The sequence below is a fragment of the Dermacentor albipictus genome, chromosome 3, assembly GCF_038994185.2.
Source record: "Dermacentor albipictus isolate Rhodes 1998 colony chromosome 3, USDA_Dalb.pri_finalv2, whole genome shotgun sequence".
Taxonomy (NCBI): domain Eukaryota; kingdom Metazoa; phylum Arthropoda; class Arachnida; order Ixodida; family Ixodidae; genus Dermacentor; species Dermacentor albipictus.
Window position 1 is genome coordinate 40,284,901 of NC_091823.1, and position 13,938 is coordinate 40,298,838.

General features: G+C 44.3%; 1 protein-coding gene across 5 annotated transcripts in view; it reads right to left on the bottom strand.

Annotated features, from left to right (window-relative positions):
- The window catches only part of CngA (Cyclic nucleotide-gated ion channel subunit A), a 371,493-nt gene that overhangs the window by 20,575 nt on the left and 336,980 nt on the right, over positions 1 to 13,938 (bottom strand). For 3 of the 5 annotated variants that reach the window (XM_065432743.2, XM_070535384.1, XM_070535385.1), the window contains one exon: positions 9,109 to 9,175. The gene's annotated coding sequence lies outside the window, so the exon portion shown is untranslated. Of the gene's footprint in view, positions 1 to 9,108; positions 9,176 to 9,346; positions 10,011 to 10,042; positions 10,194 to 13,938 lie in introns of those variants that run through there. The other 2 variants (XM_070535386.1, XM_065432744.2) reach the window with 2 other exon arrangements.

The following is a 13,938-nucleotide window of genomic DNA, read 5'->3' on the forward strand; positions in this document are numbered from 1 at the left end:
GGCAGTGCCAGCTCCTGTTCAATTAGCACAACACCTGAGGCTAAGACAAGTTTCGAGCTATCTGGAAATACAATGACACTACATGCAACAGTTTACTGAACTGACTGCGATCAGGCTCAATGCGATTTCTTTCTTTCTTTCTTTCTTTCTTTTTCATTACACTTTTCTCTGGCTATGCGTGCGGGAAGCCCTTTCGTGCACACGAAAGGGCACACGTAAATATGTGTGATGCCAATGTGTTTTGTAGCACACTGCAAAGCCTCGGAGTATCACTGGATCTTGTGACTGCAGACAAAAGTATTGCATACTGGGCTTTCTGCTGCGTTAAATAGCGCACGCTGTTCAAATTTTTGATATTGATCACAATGGTAGTGTACAGAGACAGTTTAAGAAAACAACCAGACTTATCAAAAGACGATTTCCGGCCACCGAGAATCCAAGTTTTATGAAGTAGTGAAGCAAGTCTGATGTCAAAGGTCCTGAGACAGAAGACAAAAGCAACAACGCGTGTGATTTTGCCAGTTTATGCGCTAATGATTTGAGAGGATGACTGAGCCCCAGGATCAACTACTATGGTTTTTTTTTTTCATTCTTTGTCGACTCTCGATACTCAGAAACTCACGTAGGGCACCACGGCTTCGCAGAAACAAATCTCTCTGCTCCAATGAAGCAAATCGAGGACAAGTCGGGGAGGATTTAAGGAAAGGGGTCGGATGAAGACGTCGTTCTTTTTACCTTGATCCCTGGGGCTTATTAAAGAATCATGCATTTGGCCATTTTCGACTTTCCTTTATAATACTAACACTTTAAATCAAGAGAAATTATTTTGACAATATTTACTACCAACTTCTACATGCACAAAACAGTCTTGACGTTAATAAAAAAATGAAAAGTAACGTCTGCTCAACGCATCTAAAAGAAAAATATGTTTTTTTTTTCAGCATATTCAACTCTCTCTCTCCCTCTCTCTCTCCCCTTGTATTTTTTTTCACCGATTCTGTGTTGATCCCAGCTACATAGCACGCGGTGCTTCAGGAAATGCGTTAAAATTTTGTTGGAAACAGGGAAGGGAGATTTGAAAGATTCCCTCGAGATTTGTTTTACAACGCGGATTACGGACATTCAATAAGATGACTCGATTAATAATTCGACAAATAGTTCAAATAATTATTATACCTAGATGGGACATTGTGCCCAAAAGAGTCAGGCAGCCCATTCTAGTGCGAAAATAGAAGCTCGTCGTCTAAAGTGTTTCGTGACAACCACTTCAACACTTGTACAGAAAGGCGATGCTGCCCACTTCCGCGAACTAATGAATTCCGGCCAGTTCACACAGAAAGCTGGAACTGAAATGTCGATGAGCGCAACTGTTACGACCCTTGCGCTTGCCTGCGAGTGACAACGCACATGTCGTTTGCGACACTCTCTCTCTCTCTCTCTAGAAGTCGCAGAGAACAGTTGAAGTGACTTCAACTGCCTTTTGTGGTCTTACAATGCCGCTGTAAGAAGTTATAAATATATGCACTTACTCCATATGTTTACATATTCGGACGGCAGTACATGCACTCAGGAGGCTACAGAAGGCTATACTTTCGCATACCAAGACCACGTTGTAAGCACCGCAAAGAAGTCATTTTTGAGAGTAGCCAGCAAGCAACTTGATGGTGTCCTGAAGTGAGAGATCGCTGCTGTCGCAGTAAAACTCCCCAAGGCCGAAGTAATGACTGATGTCTGCTGATTACTACACGTATTCTTATCTGTATGTCGCTCCAAGAGAAAATCACTTTGCGCCATTTTTTTTTGTTTCGTGATAAAGAGACTACAAATTATAAATATAGTTACATTCTTCGAGTGTGAGCACGCACGCTTACATTGGTTGCGATAGGGATGAGTCGTAAGACGGATTATGTTCGCGAAAACACGGTATATCGTTGATAAGCGAGAAGCGGCGCCTTGATATCATTATCTAGTAGGATGGCGCACGAAGTGTTTACACTACCCGCTGCCTTTGCAGCCGCTGTCAACTCGAGACGTGCTGCCGAACAATCCACCGAAAGTATGGGCGTCTCCCGCTTTCGGTGCCATTCGGCAAGATATTCCACCAGGAGAAAAAGATAAACACATGGTCTGCTCTCTTTTCCTTAGAGACAGAAAGAAAGTGAGAGAGATGGGCGCCTTGTTTGTCCGCTCTGTATGCTTGAGCTGGTGTAGAATAAGTCAAAGCGCTCGAGGAAGGTCTGCAACTAGAAACAGTCTGCAGGCAATTTTGCGGGTTATCCACGAACTAAAGTATACCCCAATAAAATTCAGTCCTATGGTATTTGTTATGCACTTGCATTTAATTTCACTGAACTCTATGCGAGTTCAGCCGCTCATTGCAGCTCTTCTGCAACAACTTACGAACCTCCGACTTAATGCGCCTTCGTGCGCCCGTGAATAAGTGCCAGCCATCAATTTATTCTCTTGATGTGTATTGACACTCGGTAGGTCTGTAAGGGATTTCCCTTGCGTCAGTGATCGCTTCGCAAGATATGCAACAATCTTTATTTAGGAATGTACTGGAACATTTCCTCAACATCGATGTGGGCCCGCGGCACCAGCTGTACTTCATGATCATACATCTAGCATCCCTTTAATGGCTTGTCATCATCATTCCGCCCGTATTTTCTTCTCCTCCTCTTTCCCCTGTGCAGTGTAGTGTGTTAGAGCATTCTAGCTTAGGCTTAGCTCTCAGCCTTATCCCTAAATAAAATTATCTATCTATCTATCTATCTATCTATCTATCTATCTATCTATCTATCTATCTATCTATCTATCTATCTATCTATCTATCTATCTATCTATCTATCTATCTATCTATCTATCTATCTATCTATCTATCTATCTATCTATCTATCTATCTATCTATCTATCTATCTATCTATCTATCTATCTATCTATCTATCTCACTTTCAGTAACATGCTTGATACGCGCGTACGTGCGCTCTGCAACGTGGGCGAATCACTCCGATCTTGCTTGCGTGCTTTTACAGGAAAGATGTTTTTGACTAGGCTTCCGTGCATTTTAGTTCTGCGTCATCAAAAACGATCATCATGAGCAATGGCTCATAACCCTCCCCCCTGGCCCTAAGTAAGCAAATATGCAATTGCTCATTCCTCTCGGAATGTAGAGGATATATATATATATATATATATATATATATACATATATATATATATATATATATATATATATATATATATATATATATATATATATATATATATATATATATATATATATATATATATATATATATATATATATATATATATATATATATATATATAGTCGTCCACGCAAATTTATATGAGTAAATGTGTGTACCCACCTTCGTTTGAAATTCTGTGTAACCTTTGCATCATGGGCTAAACAGCTATGCTGGGCATCCGCCGTCACAGAGTGGAATGGCTCATGATTTCTCTGTCTTTTTTTGTACCTTTATTTCTTTTCCTCTTTCTTTTCTTCTTTCTTTAAACTCATGGCTGACTGACGGTATTCTGCTGCCCTGCTCAGCCGACGCAGCACGTTCAAAACTCCGCCAGCTAGTAGCGCTTCAGCAGGCATCGTTGAAGATTGAGTTAACGCATTCCAGAGATTGCATTCCTTCTGTTCACGAAAAAACGCGAAGCGCGTTAGTCACGTTGGCCGCTTAGGTGCACAAACTCCTGGCGTCAAGGAGCGTGAAGCTTTCCAAACATTCAAACACTTTGGCGTTAGCAACGTCATTGTCACAACCATCCGGTCATGACAGGCAGCTCAAGACAGCGCAGTGAACGCCAGAATTCTTTGTGTTGCAGAAGGGCAAATGTAAACGTTTGCCGCGTATGGCGTAAGCGAGGTATGTATATATGCTTTACGTGCTATTCGAACGAGGTGTCACACACATGGTTTGGTGACGACAATACCATGAAAAACATCTAACACGCATTCTTAACATTTTCACGGGCAGGCAGTTACATATACGCTCAACTTAAAGGACAGGCTTAAGGCGTGTGGCCTTATGATACTGTCACTTTCGCGAGCGGGATACCCGATGCTTGTGAAACAAAAGCTGGTTGTACTTTTAAAAACGACGCAACCTCGATCATATCCTGTGCCTCCTTGCTCTAACTTTTCATGCCTGAAATGCACGCCTAATGATATCGTTATATTATTCCATGCTTGAAGGCACGTTTTGTTGTGTTGGAAGGTGCGAGGACATTTGATATTTGTAGATTTCAAACAGAAGCTACAAGGATTGTTCCTCGGAATCACGAAAGTGCTGTCACGTAATCGTGCTTCACGTAATAGCTGTCACCGTTTTATCGCTTTAGCCGCTTTTATTGCGCGCATATGCCAATCACAGAGTAGACTTCAGCGAGGGGAGTTTTGCGTGTCGGGACCTCTACTCCTGCTCTTCAGAGGCGAAGGCAAGCAATGGAACCCGGTTGAACTGTTTGGACGCTTCCACGTTTTTCCTGTTTCTTACTTTTGCGAGAACCACGTCTAACTGTGATTCAATGTCCTTTACCAAAGGGCCAATAGTTCGACCATACAGCGCACTTAAGTGTTCGAGAAGGAACAGCGTGCACTGACAGTGTACAATAAAATAAGTATCCAGATCGAAGAACGGACCAAACACCGGTCCTTCTGATCATCACTTCACATCAGAGCACACCGCTTCTGCATTCATCCGCGAGTTTGGTCTAATAAGTATGCAATAAGCAATGAACCGAACCTTAGGACACGCCGCTTGAGATCGTCTTGACACAAGGGACTCCATTTCACCTCAGTGGAAATAGGTCTTTGGATACAATGAAATGCGTCTCGCGAGTCCAACTAAACAGGGGGATTGCTAGAAAGGTGTTAAGCTTTTCTCTCGAAGATAGCCTGAATGGAAGGTGTTGCCGCCTAGATTAAAGCGTAAACTGAAGGCGCATTACGGCCATAAAGTGTAAATTGAAGGCATTGCTGCCTAACGGCGCCCTATATATAATAAATCATAAACAGGAAGCATTACCGCTGAGTGGTTCCCTACACGACAATGTAGACTGAAAGTGTATATTACCGCAGAGCGACACCTTATACGACACTGTAAAGGGATAGAATTACCTTTCAACCTACGTCGCAATGGGTACTCGTTCTAGTTGTCGTTTACAGCTTTGCTGTCCAACTAGCTTCACAGCGTAGATTGAAGACCGCTTTTTACCACAGAGCGATACCAGAGGCTACCGTGTAAAGTGATAGCATTGCTGTCGAGCTGGAAGGCTTGCCGCCATAGCTCTTATCAGCTAAAAGGGCCATTCATTTTTTTTAGCACAGTGTAGGCAAGCATCAGCAGTTTCTTCACTTCATCATACATTTTTTTTTCACTGAAATATCTTCCTCTCAGCCAAGTTTAAACTATGTTTACGTAGTCATTTCGAGAGCTTTCAAAGGTTCATTACAGAATGCCATTCTGAGAAGGAGACCACCCGAAAATGGAGGATGTTGACGGCTTCTATTATGCCGTAGAATGGTTCTACCAATCATGAGAAGAACAGTTACGCTACTGTGTGTCGACGACTTCTTCCATTAATTTCTCAAATATAGGCCCGTTTATGGTCGCCAGGGTGAAAAGCAAGGAAGAAATATGCAGCCCTGGATCAGTCTCCCACCCCCAGCACGAGAACGTGGCTATATCAGCCGATCTGAGGACCCATCAGCGTCAGCGTGTACTCGAAGGGGCTATCGCACGGAGCTGGCGGGGTGAGAACGATTGGACAAACAAGAATATGAAAACTCGATGGCACCTCAACTTATATCTGCCGTCTGGATATGCTTTGGGAACAAACGAACAAATAACCAAGTTGCCGTGAGAGAAAGGGGCAAACACGGAAAAGGGATGAGGAAAGTGAAAAAGACACTGATTGCGGGGAACTTTCAAGATACGCGTCTCGGAAAGCGAAGATGTGACTCAGCAACAAAGCGAGATGGTCAGATACAGTAGGTGTTTATGAAATAATAAAAAAACTCATTGCAGAGGGCAATACGGTGACATTAAGTACAAGAAAGCTAACGTCCATGACACGAGGGCTAATGAAGCTGCCGACGGGTCAATACGTATTTCGTCGTAGGTCTAAAGAAACGTTAGTTGCAATGACCGCGCAAGAGGTGCGCTAAACACAAAACACACCGATGTGGACGTGGTTACACAACAGTAACGCCCAAATGCATCTGTGTGAAACGCCAAAGAACCTTTAGGACTAAACTTATTTATTCGCTTACAATAGAGCAAATGTTTACGAAAAAGCTCATGATACGTAAATGCGCCAAGGTCACAAACCACAAAGCAGCCACACCTTCCGGGATGTGTTAAACGCCAACGTCTGCTCCTTCCCTCAAAGCCGGTGTTACCAAGATAACTTGCCATTCACGGGTGCAAGCATGGTGTAAAAGCGTAGACATGCAAGAAACGTTACTAACCCGCGTGCTAGACGGCATTAAGACTGCTCTAGACGTAGACTTCATTTAGAATAAAGGAAATCACCACTTGCGCTTGAAGTGTTTACAATATTGTTGCAAAAAACCATGACTTGTGTTACAGCCAGTGCTGACAGGCTCGCCTTAGAGAATAGCAGTGCACCCGTCGCTGTTATCATACTCCGGGAGCGTGCACGCTCGGTATAACCACCAATCCGAAATCAGGGCTTTAAGTGTTCCATGCAGTGCACCATGTAAGCCATGTCAGTAAGCGATAATTTGTACCACCGCTATATAGCTACCGCTTCCGGTTTACGGGCTTTGTGAACCATCAGCGTGCTCGCGCATATTACGATTCTCGCCGCGCGCCTTTCCATGCGTAGAGGAATCGATAATTATCGTAATTGGCACCCTAATAATTCATACCCTCTGTTAGTCAAGAACCGCTGCCGATTTCCAAGCCAAGCCACTTACTGTAAAACTTATCATCGTCCTCGACTTCTAAACAAAACATTGTCCCGCCACGCTCTTGCAAAGAGCAACTCAGCAGCTGCAAGAATTAAACAACGAATCGATCCACGAACAAGAGGCGCAGTGCACGTAAAAACTGCTAACGCTGTACGCAATTATTTTCTTAGTCATCGTTGCCTTCCCCCTGCGGCTCATTAAGATATACACAGAATCTTGACAATGTCGTTGAATCTTCGACAAGATGCTGCCATCACACCATAAAGTCAGCCTGACGCCATCATTACTACACGCAATTCCGCACATTCCTTTATTCTTGCACGGTCTTTGTCGTGTCATTCCATTAACTGATGTACGGAGTGTTGCAACACTAAAAGGTTGCCACCTTCTGCGATGAGGCACAAAGATGCACCGCGCCTCGCAGGGGTGCCAGCACTGCCGGATGCAGCTGCGCGGTGATGAGTCGGCTGCGGTTTTATGATTCATGCCTGCGCGCGCTGGCGGTCAGCCAGCCACTGGAACCACGCCCATCGTTCTAGCCGTGAAACATTGAGGCGAGGCTACTCCAGGACAGCCGACCCCCGGTCTTGTTTCTTTCTCTCAATGCTCGAGGGTCGCACAAAAAACAACCCCTTTTGTGCGCCGTTCTTTCGGTATATAGCGCTTTCCCACGAGAATTTTGTTTTCTTTTTACTAGTTCGGGAACCTACATTCGGCACATAAGAATAGTCCCAGCTTCGTGCTTAATACATGCGTAGAACGACGCAGCAGGGAAAATAACACTGCCAAAATTGTGCCATAATTTATGTCCGCGTAATGACTGGGCTTGGTATTGGGTGTTTGTTGCGACGCGTGCTTGTTACTACACCGCGTGCCATCACTTTTGGCGTCGGTATATGTCTATGAAGAGCATAGGGAAACAATTCCTGCAATATAGCTATCAGCTATCAGGCAACTGCAAATAGACGAGTAGCTAGAACTAGGCGAGTTCGAATATGTTCCCGATCCGTTAGCGCTACAACTAGACAAAGACGAAAAAGAGAGACGATCACATCAGACAGGTCATAGTTTCTCCTTTTCTTTGTTTAGTTGTGCTGATGGATCATACACTGTAAGTAGCCCTGCCGGCTTTTCGGAGCGGCCGGCTCAATACGTGTTGCGCGCAGCACACACGCGTCCACACAGACACACACGCCCGCACAAGCGCGCACATAGACAGACACAACTAAGCACACACACGCACACACACCGCTGATGTTTTTGCTCGTTCTTTGTAGGGCGTACTGCCGCCACTAGCAGACGGAGATACAGTTCGGCTGCTTCGGCCACCGCTGGCGTGCTCCGTTTGATTTCTAGTGTGCCTGTACAGTGCAGTGCAAGCGTAACACAGGGAACAAGCGGAACAACACTTAATGTTTTGTTGGCACCTAGAATTCTGCCAAAGCCCGATGGCAACTTTTAGAATGAAAGAACGCTCGTATTTCACACAGCGAAAATCAACTGTCTGTGCTAATTAACTTGACGTTTATTGCATGGAGGGTTGTCTTGTTGGTTTCTTTAGGGGACACGAGAGCAGAAGCGTCAAATTAGTTTGTAAGCGGACATTCATTGTACAAAACTTTGCCTTAAGTTTTATCGTAGGTAAAGCTTACTAAAAGATAATATGAATGCAAAACTCATCTTTCTAAATTTTGCTGTCAAATAACTATTTCGCTATATTTTAGTCCATTTTCTTTCAATTTATTATTATTATTTTTTCGCACGAGAGGACTACAGAGATGTTGCGATTTGACTGTGGCCTTAAATAAGAAGCCCTTGATTTCCCTTTTCCATAAATAAATAACTTACTGCAGGCTATCGGCGCCAAAATCTATGACGACATGGCGACACGGTACCGACATTTCAAGATGCGCACCGCTACACGTAATTGTGTTTGACGTTTTTCTAACTTATACTACTACTCTAGCGTAGCAAGCCGGCAATGACGAAAGTACTGACATATATGCAATCCCAGAAGTCTAAACTGAACCCTTTAATGTGGCCTGGTTCTGCTCTGTTTTTTTTTTTTTTCTCGTGACGTGGATGATCAGCATTACAAGCGGAGGAACAAGCCTTCATCGTTGAAAGACGATACTTCGAGAGGAAATCTTGCTTACCTGATGACACCGAAGTAAGTGGCACTCAACTGAGGCATGTGACTGCATCTTGAAAGACTGCGGCCGCCTGCAAGAAACATTATCGTTAAACAGGTTGACGGTTAGAGCGAATGGTTAATTCATGGCAAGACTTTAGGAATGTAACTGAAGATAAGAACGCATAAAGCCACAGGAAGGGCATTGTCTTCCACCTATATCAATTTCTAAGGATCGACGTGATATAGACTAATCTACTTACAACAGCGAGGTTCAACCAAGCGTTCAGAGGGACGGCCTCTGGTCTCTTCATCACGATGGCGCAGCCTATATGAAAGCTCAGTTTTAAGGCAGCCCATCCTTAAGCCCAATGCTTGTGAGTCCTTGCCGTCCTGCGATGCTTGCGGACCCATGGGAGCCCCCCCTCGAGAGTTCCCTTCAGTCACTAACCAAATCCGTGGTCGTTCGCCGAGCACCGAGTGAGTTCTCGGTGAAGGAAGCCAAGGCGACCAACACGGCTGAGGTCACAATTAGCGAATACTTTCCCCTGCGGCCAAAGCCTCCTTATCAGATGCCTAAGAGACCCCATGTTTCGACGCAGATGCAGTTGTCCCGTGTTGGGAATCTTATCGGCTCGCACCTCCGCCTATTTACCTACTATACATAGCGGGCACGTCGTCTCCGGTTGATGTCACGACTTCTATCCATGAATCGCCATTCATTTCACTTTCGGACATGCACGACTCGGAATTACGTGGCATGTCATCCAGCTTGGGCGATTCGAGCATATCGGCCAACCTCGATCCCTGAGCTGCGATGGTTTGAAGCCACACGCAGTAGCTGAGCAGGCGTTTTTTTTTTTTTTTTTTGCTGTTTGCACGGTGTGTCAGTGTGGCAGGCCACTGTTTTGCGTCCAGCCTCTCCAGCGGTGCTCTCGCAACGGCGACGGGATAATCACCTGCGAGACGTGCGATCGTCCCGAAAAAGCCAATGCCGCCCGTCAGAGCCGTCTTCGGCGACCAGAGTGGCCATGAAGTCGCGCTGGAACCTTGCATGCATGGCGAAGTGCAAAGATGAAAAGCATAGGGCAGCGCGAAGGATGGGAACGTTATTTATACATATAGATACATGTATGCCAGTGTGCAGCAACCCTGCACCGCATTCTCTTTCTCGCCTTACTGTTGTGCAACCAGCGCCACCACCAATTACTTCAGTGCCGGCTACAGCGCGCAGTTGAGCGGTCAAGCGTGGCCTTGTTAGGTGTCCTGTGGCATGCGCCTGTACTAGCCCGTCGTGTTCACCGGCCATGCTGCCATTTGTATTACTCCATTTTTTTTTCTTCGTGTTTTTCTTAACAGCGTTGTTATTCTGAAAGCACTATCGTATTCTGGGCAGATGCTAGCGCGATAAGCACCTTTGACTTTGAGTGTTTCTGGCTGTACGTCAAGTTATAGCTGTTTTTTTATCGACCAACGGGCCTGCTGATCGCAAAGTGGATGAAAGCATCGCGAGGAACCAATAAGTCAGCAAGGGCGCTGCTAACAATTGAGTTTGTATTTGCCATCATCAGCCTTGCATATGGAAACACATCCACGTACACTGAAACAAAAAAAGAGAGAGAGAGAGAAAGAGCAAAGCATGGGCAGAGCATGCGCACAGGTTTCTACACAGGGTGTTTCAGCTAACTTTAGCCAGAGTTAAAAAAATATGTCGATGCACTCTAAGACGACGCGACCAAATGCATGTTGGTCACTTTTGTATGTAGTGTGTCACGCTGTTTTTCGTATTTTGCTTATTTAGATAATTAGTCAAGTATATTGGATCAACTTCTGAAGCAACGAAGCTAGGAAAGAAATTCCAACTAGAAAGTTGCACAGCGGTTTGCAAAACGTCCGAATAAACAGTTTCTGTCTTTCTATCTGTTAATCTGTTGTTATCTGTTCTATCTGCGTCATGATTGCACTGTTACCAAGCATTCCGCGCACAAACGAACATAGCATTTAGCCCGATGTGCTGCGGCTGCGTCTGCTTATCTCTATCATTAACCAATGCGAGAGAAGCACATCGCTGGCGTAAATCGCACAGCCAACGCGTTTGTCAGTGCCCTGCTCCTTTTAAGCGACAGGGGGTCGAAATTAATCTGGAATCCTCTACAGCGTGACTCATAACCATATCGTGGTTTCGGCACGTAAAACCCCATAATTAAGTGAAATACCGGGAGCGTGTGGGGCGCTGTGTGATTGACACGATTTATTTGTCTTTGTCAATGCCTAGCATTCCGTCGCAAGCCAAAAACGTGTACATGAGTCTGTCACTGCGCCGTCGCGTCTGTAATAACTCGATATTTGTCTGTTTCAAAAGAGCGATCCGTGAAATGTTCCAGTTGCGCGAATTGCGTAGGAATTTAATTGCCTTTCTTCGGAAGATTCCGAGCCCTCTATTGTTAACTTGACTACGATATCTCAAAGCACTGAAGAATAATCGAGGATGAGGTGAATAAATTTTGTGTACGTAAGTAACCTTATTTCTGGTGTGAACCTTCACAGGTACCTTCTAAAAAAGCCCTACTGCAATGAGGACTTCTTTTGAACGTAGGAGACCTGTTCGTTCCATTTAATATCTGAGCTGAATAACATGCCTAAATCCTCAAAAGATTTTACAAGAGCGTTTATGGTCACTTATGGCGCAGGCAGACTGAAGGTAAATCCATTTACGCATTATAGTCATAGGCACAATTTTTTTGTTACGTTCATTTGTCATGTTGAAAGGTAGACAAAACCTGAGGCACTACGCCGACCAAAGTAAAGTTTAAAAGGTTTTGTATACCTATTCACCACATTTCATCCCGACCAGACAGGCTTCCGTCAAACACTGAACTTCATTTGTCATGTTGTGCACCAAAACATATCTTTAATAATGCCAACTTTATATAATGACATATAAAGCCTGGCCACGGGCACTATAAATTTTATTATATAGGCTGCAGTCGTCTGCAAATAACCCTATGTTTCGAGATCATCCTAGAATTCGAGACATTCTTGCGCCACAAGAAGAAAACAACTTTCAAGGTATCCTTGCATCGAGTGTGTCTACCTTGAAACACGTGCCTAAACGCTGGCCGCATAGCATCTTGTTCGTTCCAGAGGACACTATAAACAGTCTCTGTGTAATTAACGGGGCAGCACAGTCATCTTTTTGATAAAGCATCACTCCGAATGAAATTAAGGATGTAAGATCTAACTCCAGCGGCAACATTCTGGCCATTGACGTTATCAACAGGAGCGCGACAGGAGTTAAAAAATTTAAATTACGGGGTTTTACGTGCCAAAACCACTTTCTGAATGCCCTAGTGGAGGACTCCGGAAATTTCTATCATCTGGGGTTCTCTAACTTGCACCTAAGTAGAAGTACAAGGGTGCTTTCGCATTTCGCCCCAATCAAAGTGCGGCCGTCCTGGCCGGGATTCGATCCCGCGACCTCGTACTCAGCAACCCAACACTATAGCCACTGAGCAACCACGGTGGGTAGCGGGAGTGGAGTGCCACAGGTGCCTGAAGCATCAATCGTATTCTATTCTGCTCATATCCCCAGGAAATACAGCGCATACTGAGAACCTTGTTTGGAGACCCAGAGCTAACAAAGTTAGTATATCGGGCCTTAGACGCGTTCAAGGCTGTCGCATTATAGTCATTCGTCATTACAGTCCAAGGCTGTCGTATACAGCCTTTACAGCCTGTACATAATGCTGTCGCCTTACAGTTAATTAAGTAAAGCGTAAGTGTGTGCGAGTTTTTTCTGTTGTTGTCGTTCTTTTACATTGCTTTTCATCCAAGTTTTCTTTTCAGTGTGCTTAGCAATGCGTATATCTTACTTTCCTTTTTTTTTTTTCGCGTACGATCATCCCACATCATCGTTGTCGTCGTCGTCGTCGTCGTCGTCGTCGTCGTCATCATCGTCGTCATCGTCATCATCATCATCATCATCATCATGTTCATCATGATTTGAGACAACTTATGTTTTCTGTTTGAGGCAATGTGACTGCAGTATGTTGTTTATGATATGTCATGGTATAAAACCACGTGCCTTAGGGCTCCGCGATCCTCATTTTATGTCTTCGCATGAGGAAGTAAATCTGTTTAACGTTTGCGCAGCCATCTGTAGAAAACAGTGCTCTCGTTTCTCTCCCCTTTTCCTTTCTCGTTTCCAAAAAATAAAGAAAGAAACAGCCGTATAATTTTTTTACGTGCGTCTTTGTAGGCTCTATCTTCAGATTTCCCGATGTGTTTCAGTGCCACAAAAGATTTTAACAGGAAACAGGTCTTACGGCCTCTCTGGCTGCGGCATTAGTCCACCTACTTTATCCCACAGGCTGCAAATTATCTGTAGTAAAATACCTCCAAGCTCTCAACTTATTTTACAATCCCACCGACCGCGCACACTGTAAGTAAAAAGGAAACGCTTTGTAGCACACAGTATAGCGAAGAACATGAAAGCTGCACAAGAATATCAGCGCAAGTCAAAATCACTTCAATTCTAAATCATAGAACCGGATTTTGTGAATATATACCGATTTTGTCTTGTTTAATTTTGGTGCGTTTCTGGGTGGTGGTGGTGGTGGTGGTAAACATTTATTGCTTGAGCCTTTTTACAACATTACTTGTGAGGGGGCTCAGGAGCGCGTAAGGTGTCCGGGAGTTTGTGAAAAGCCCTTGGTATGAACCTTCTCGCACAATGTGCTTGTATTCTGTACACATTCATTATTTATCGTGATGTTCTTGCTAAATATGTTTCTGCTAATACCACCATATTTATTGCCTACTGCGGCCCTTTGTGTGTAACAAGAAAACTGATTAA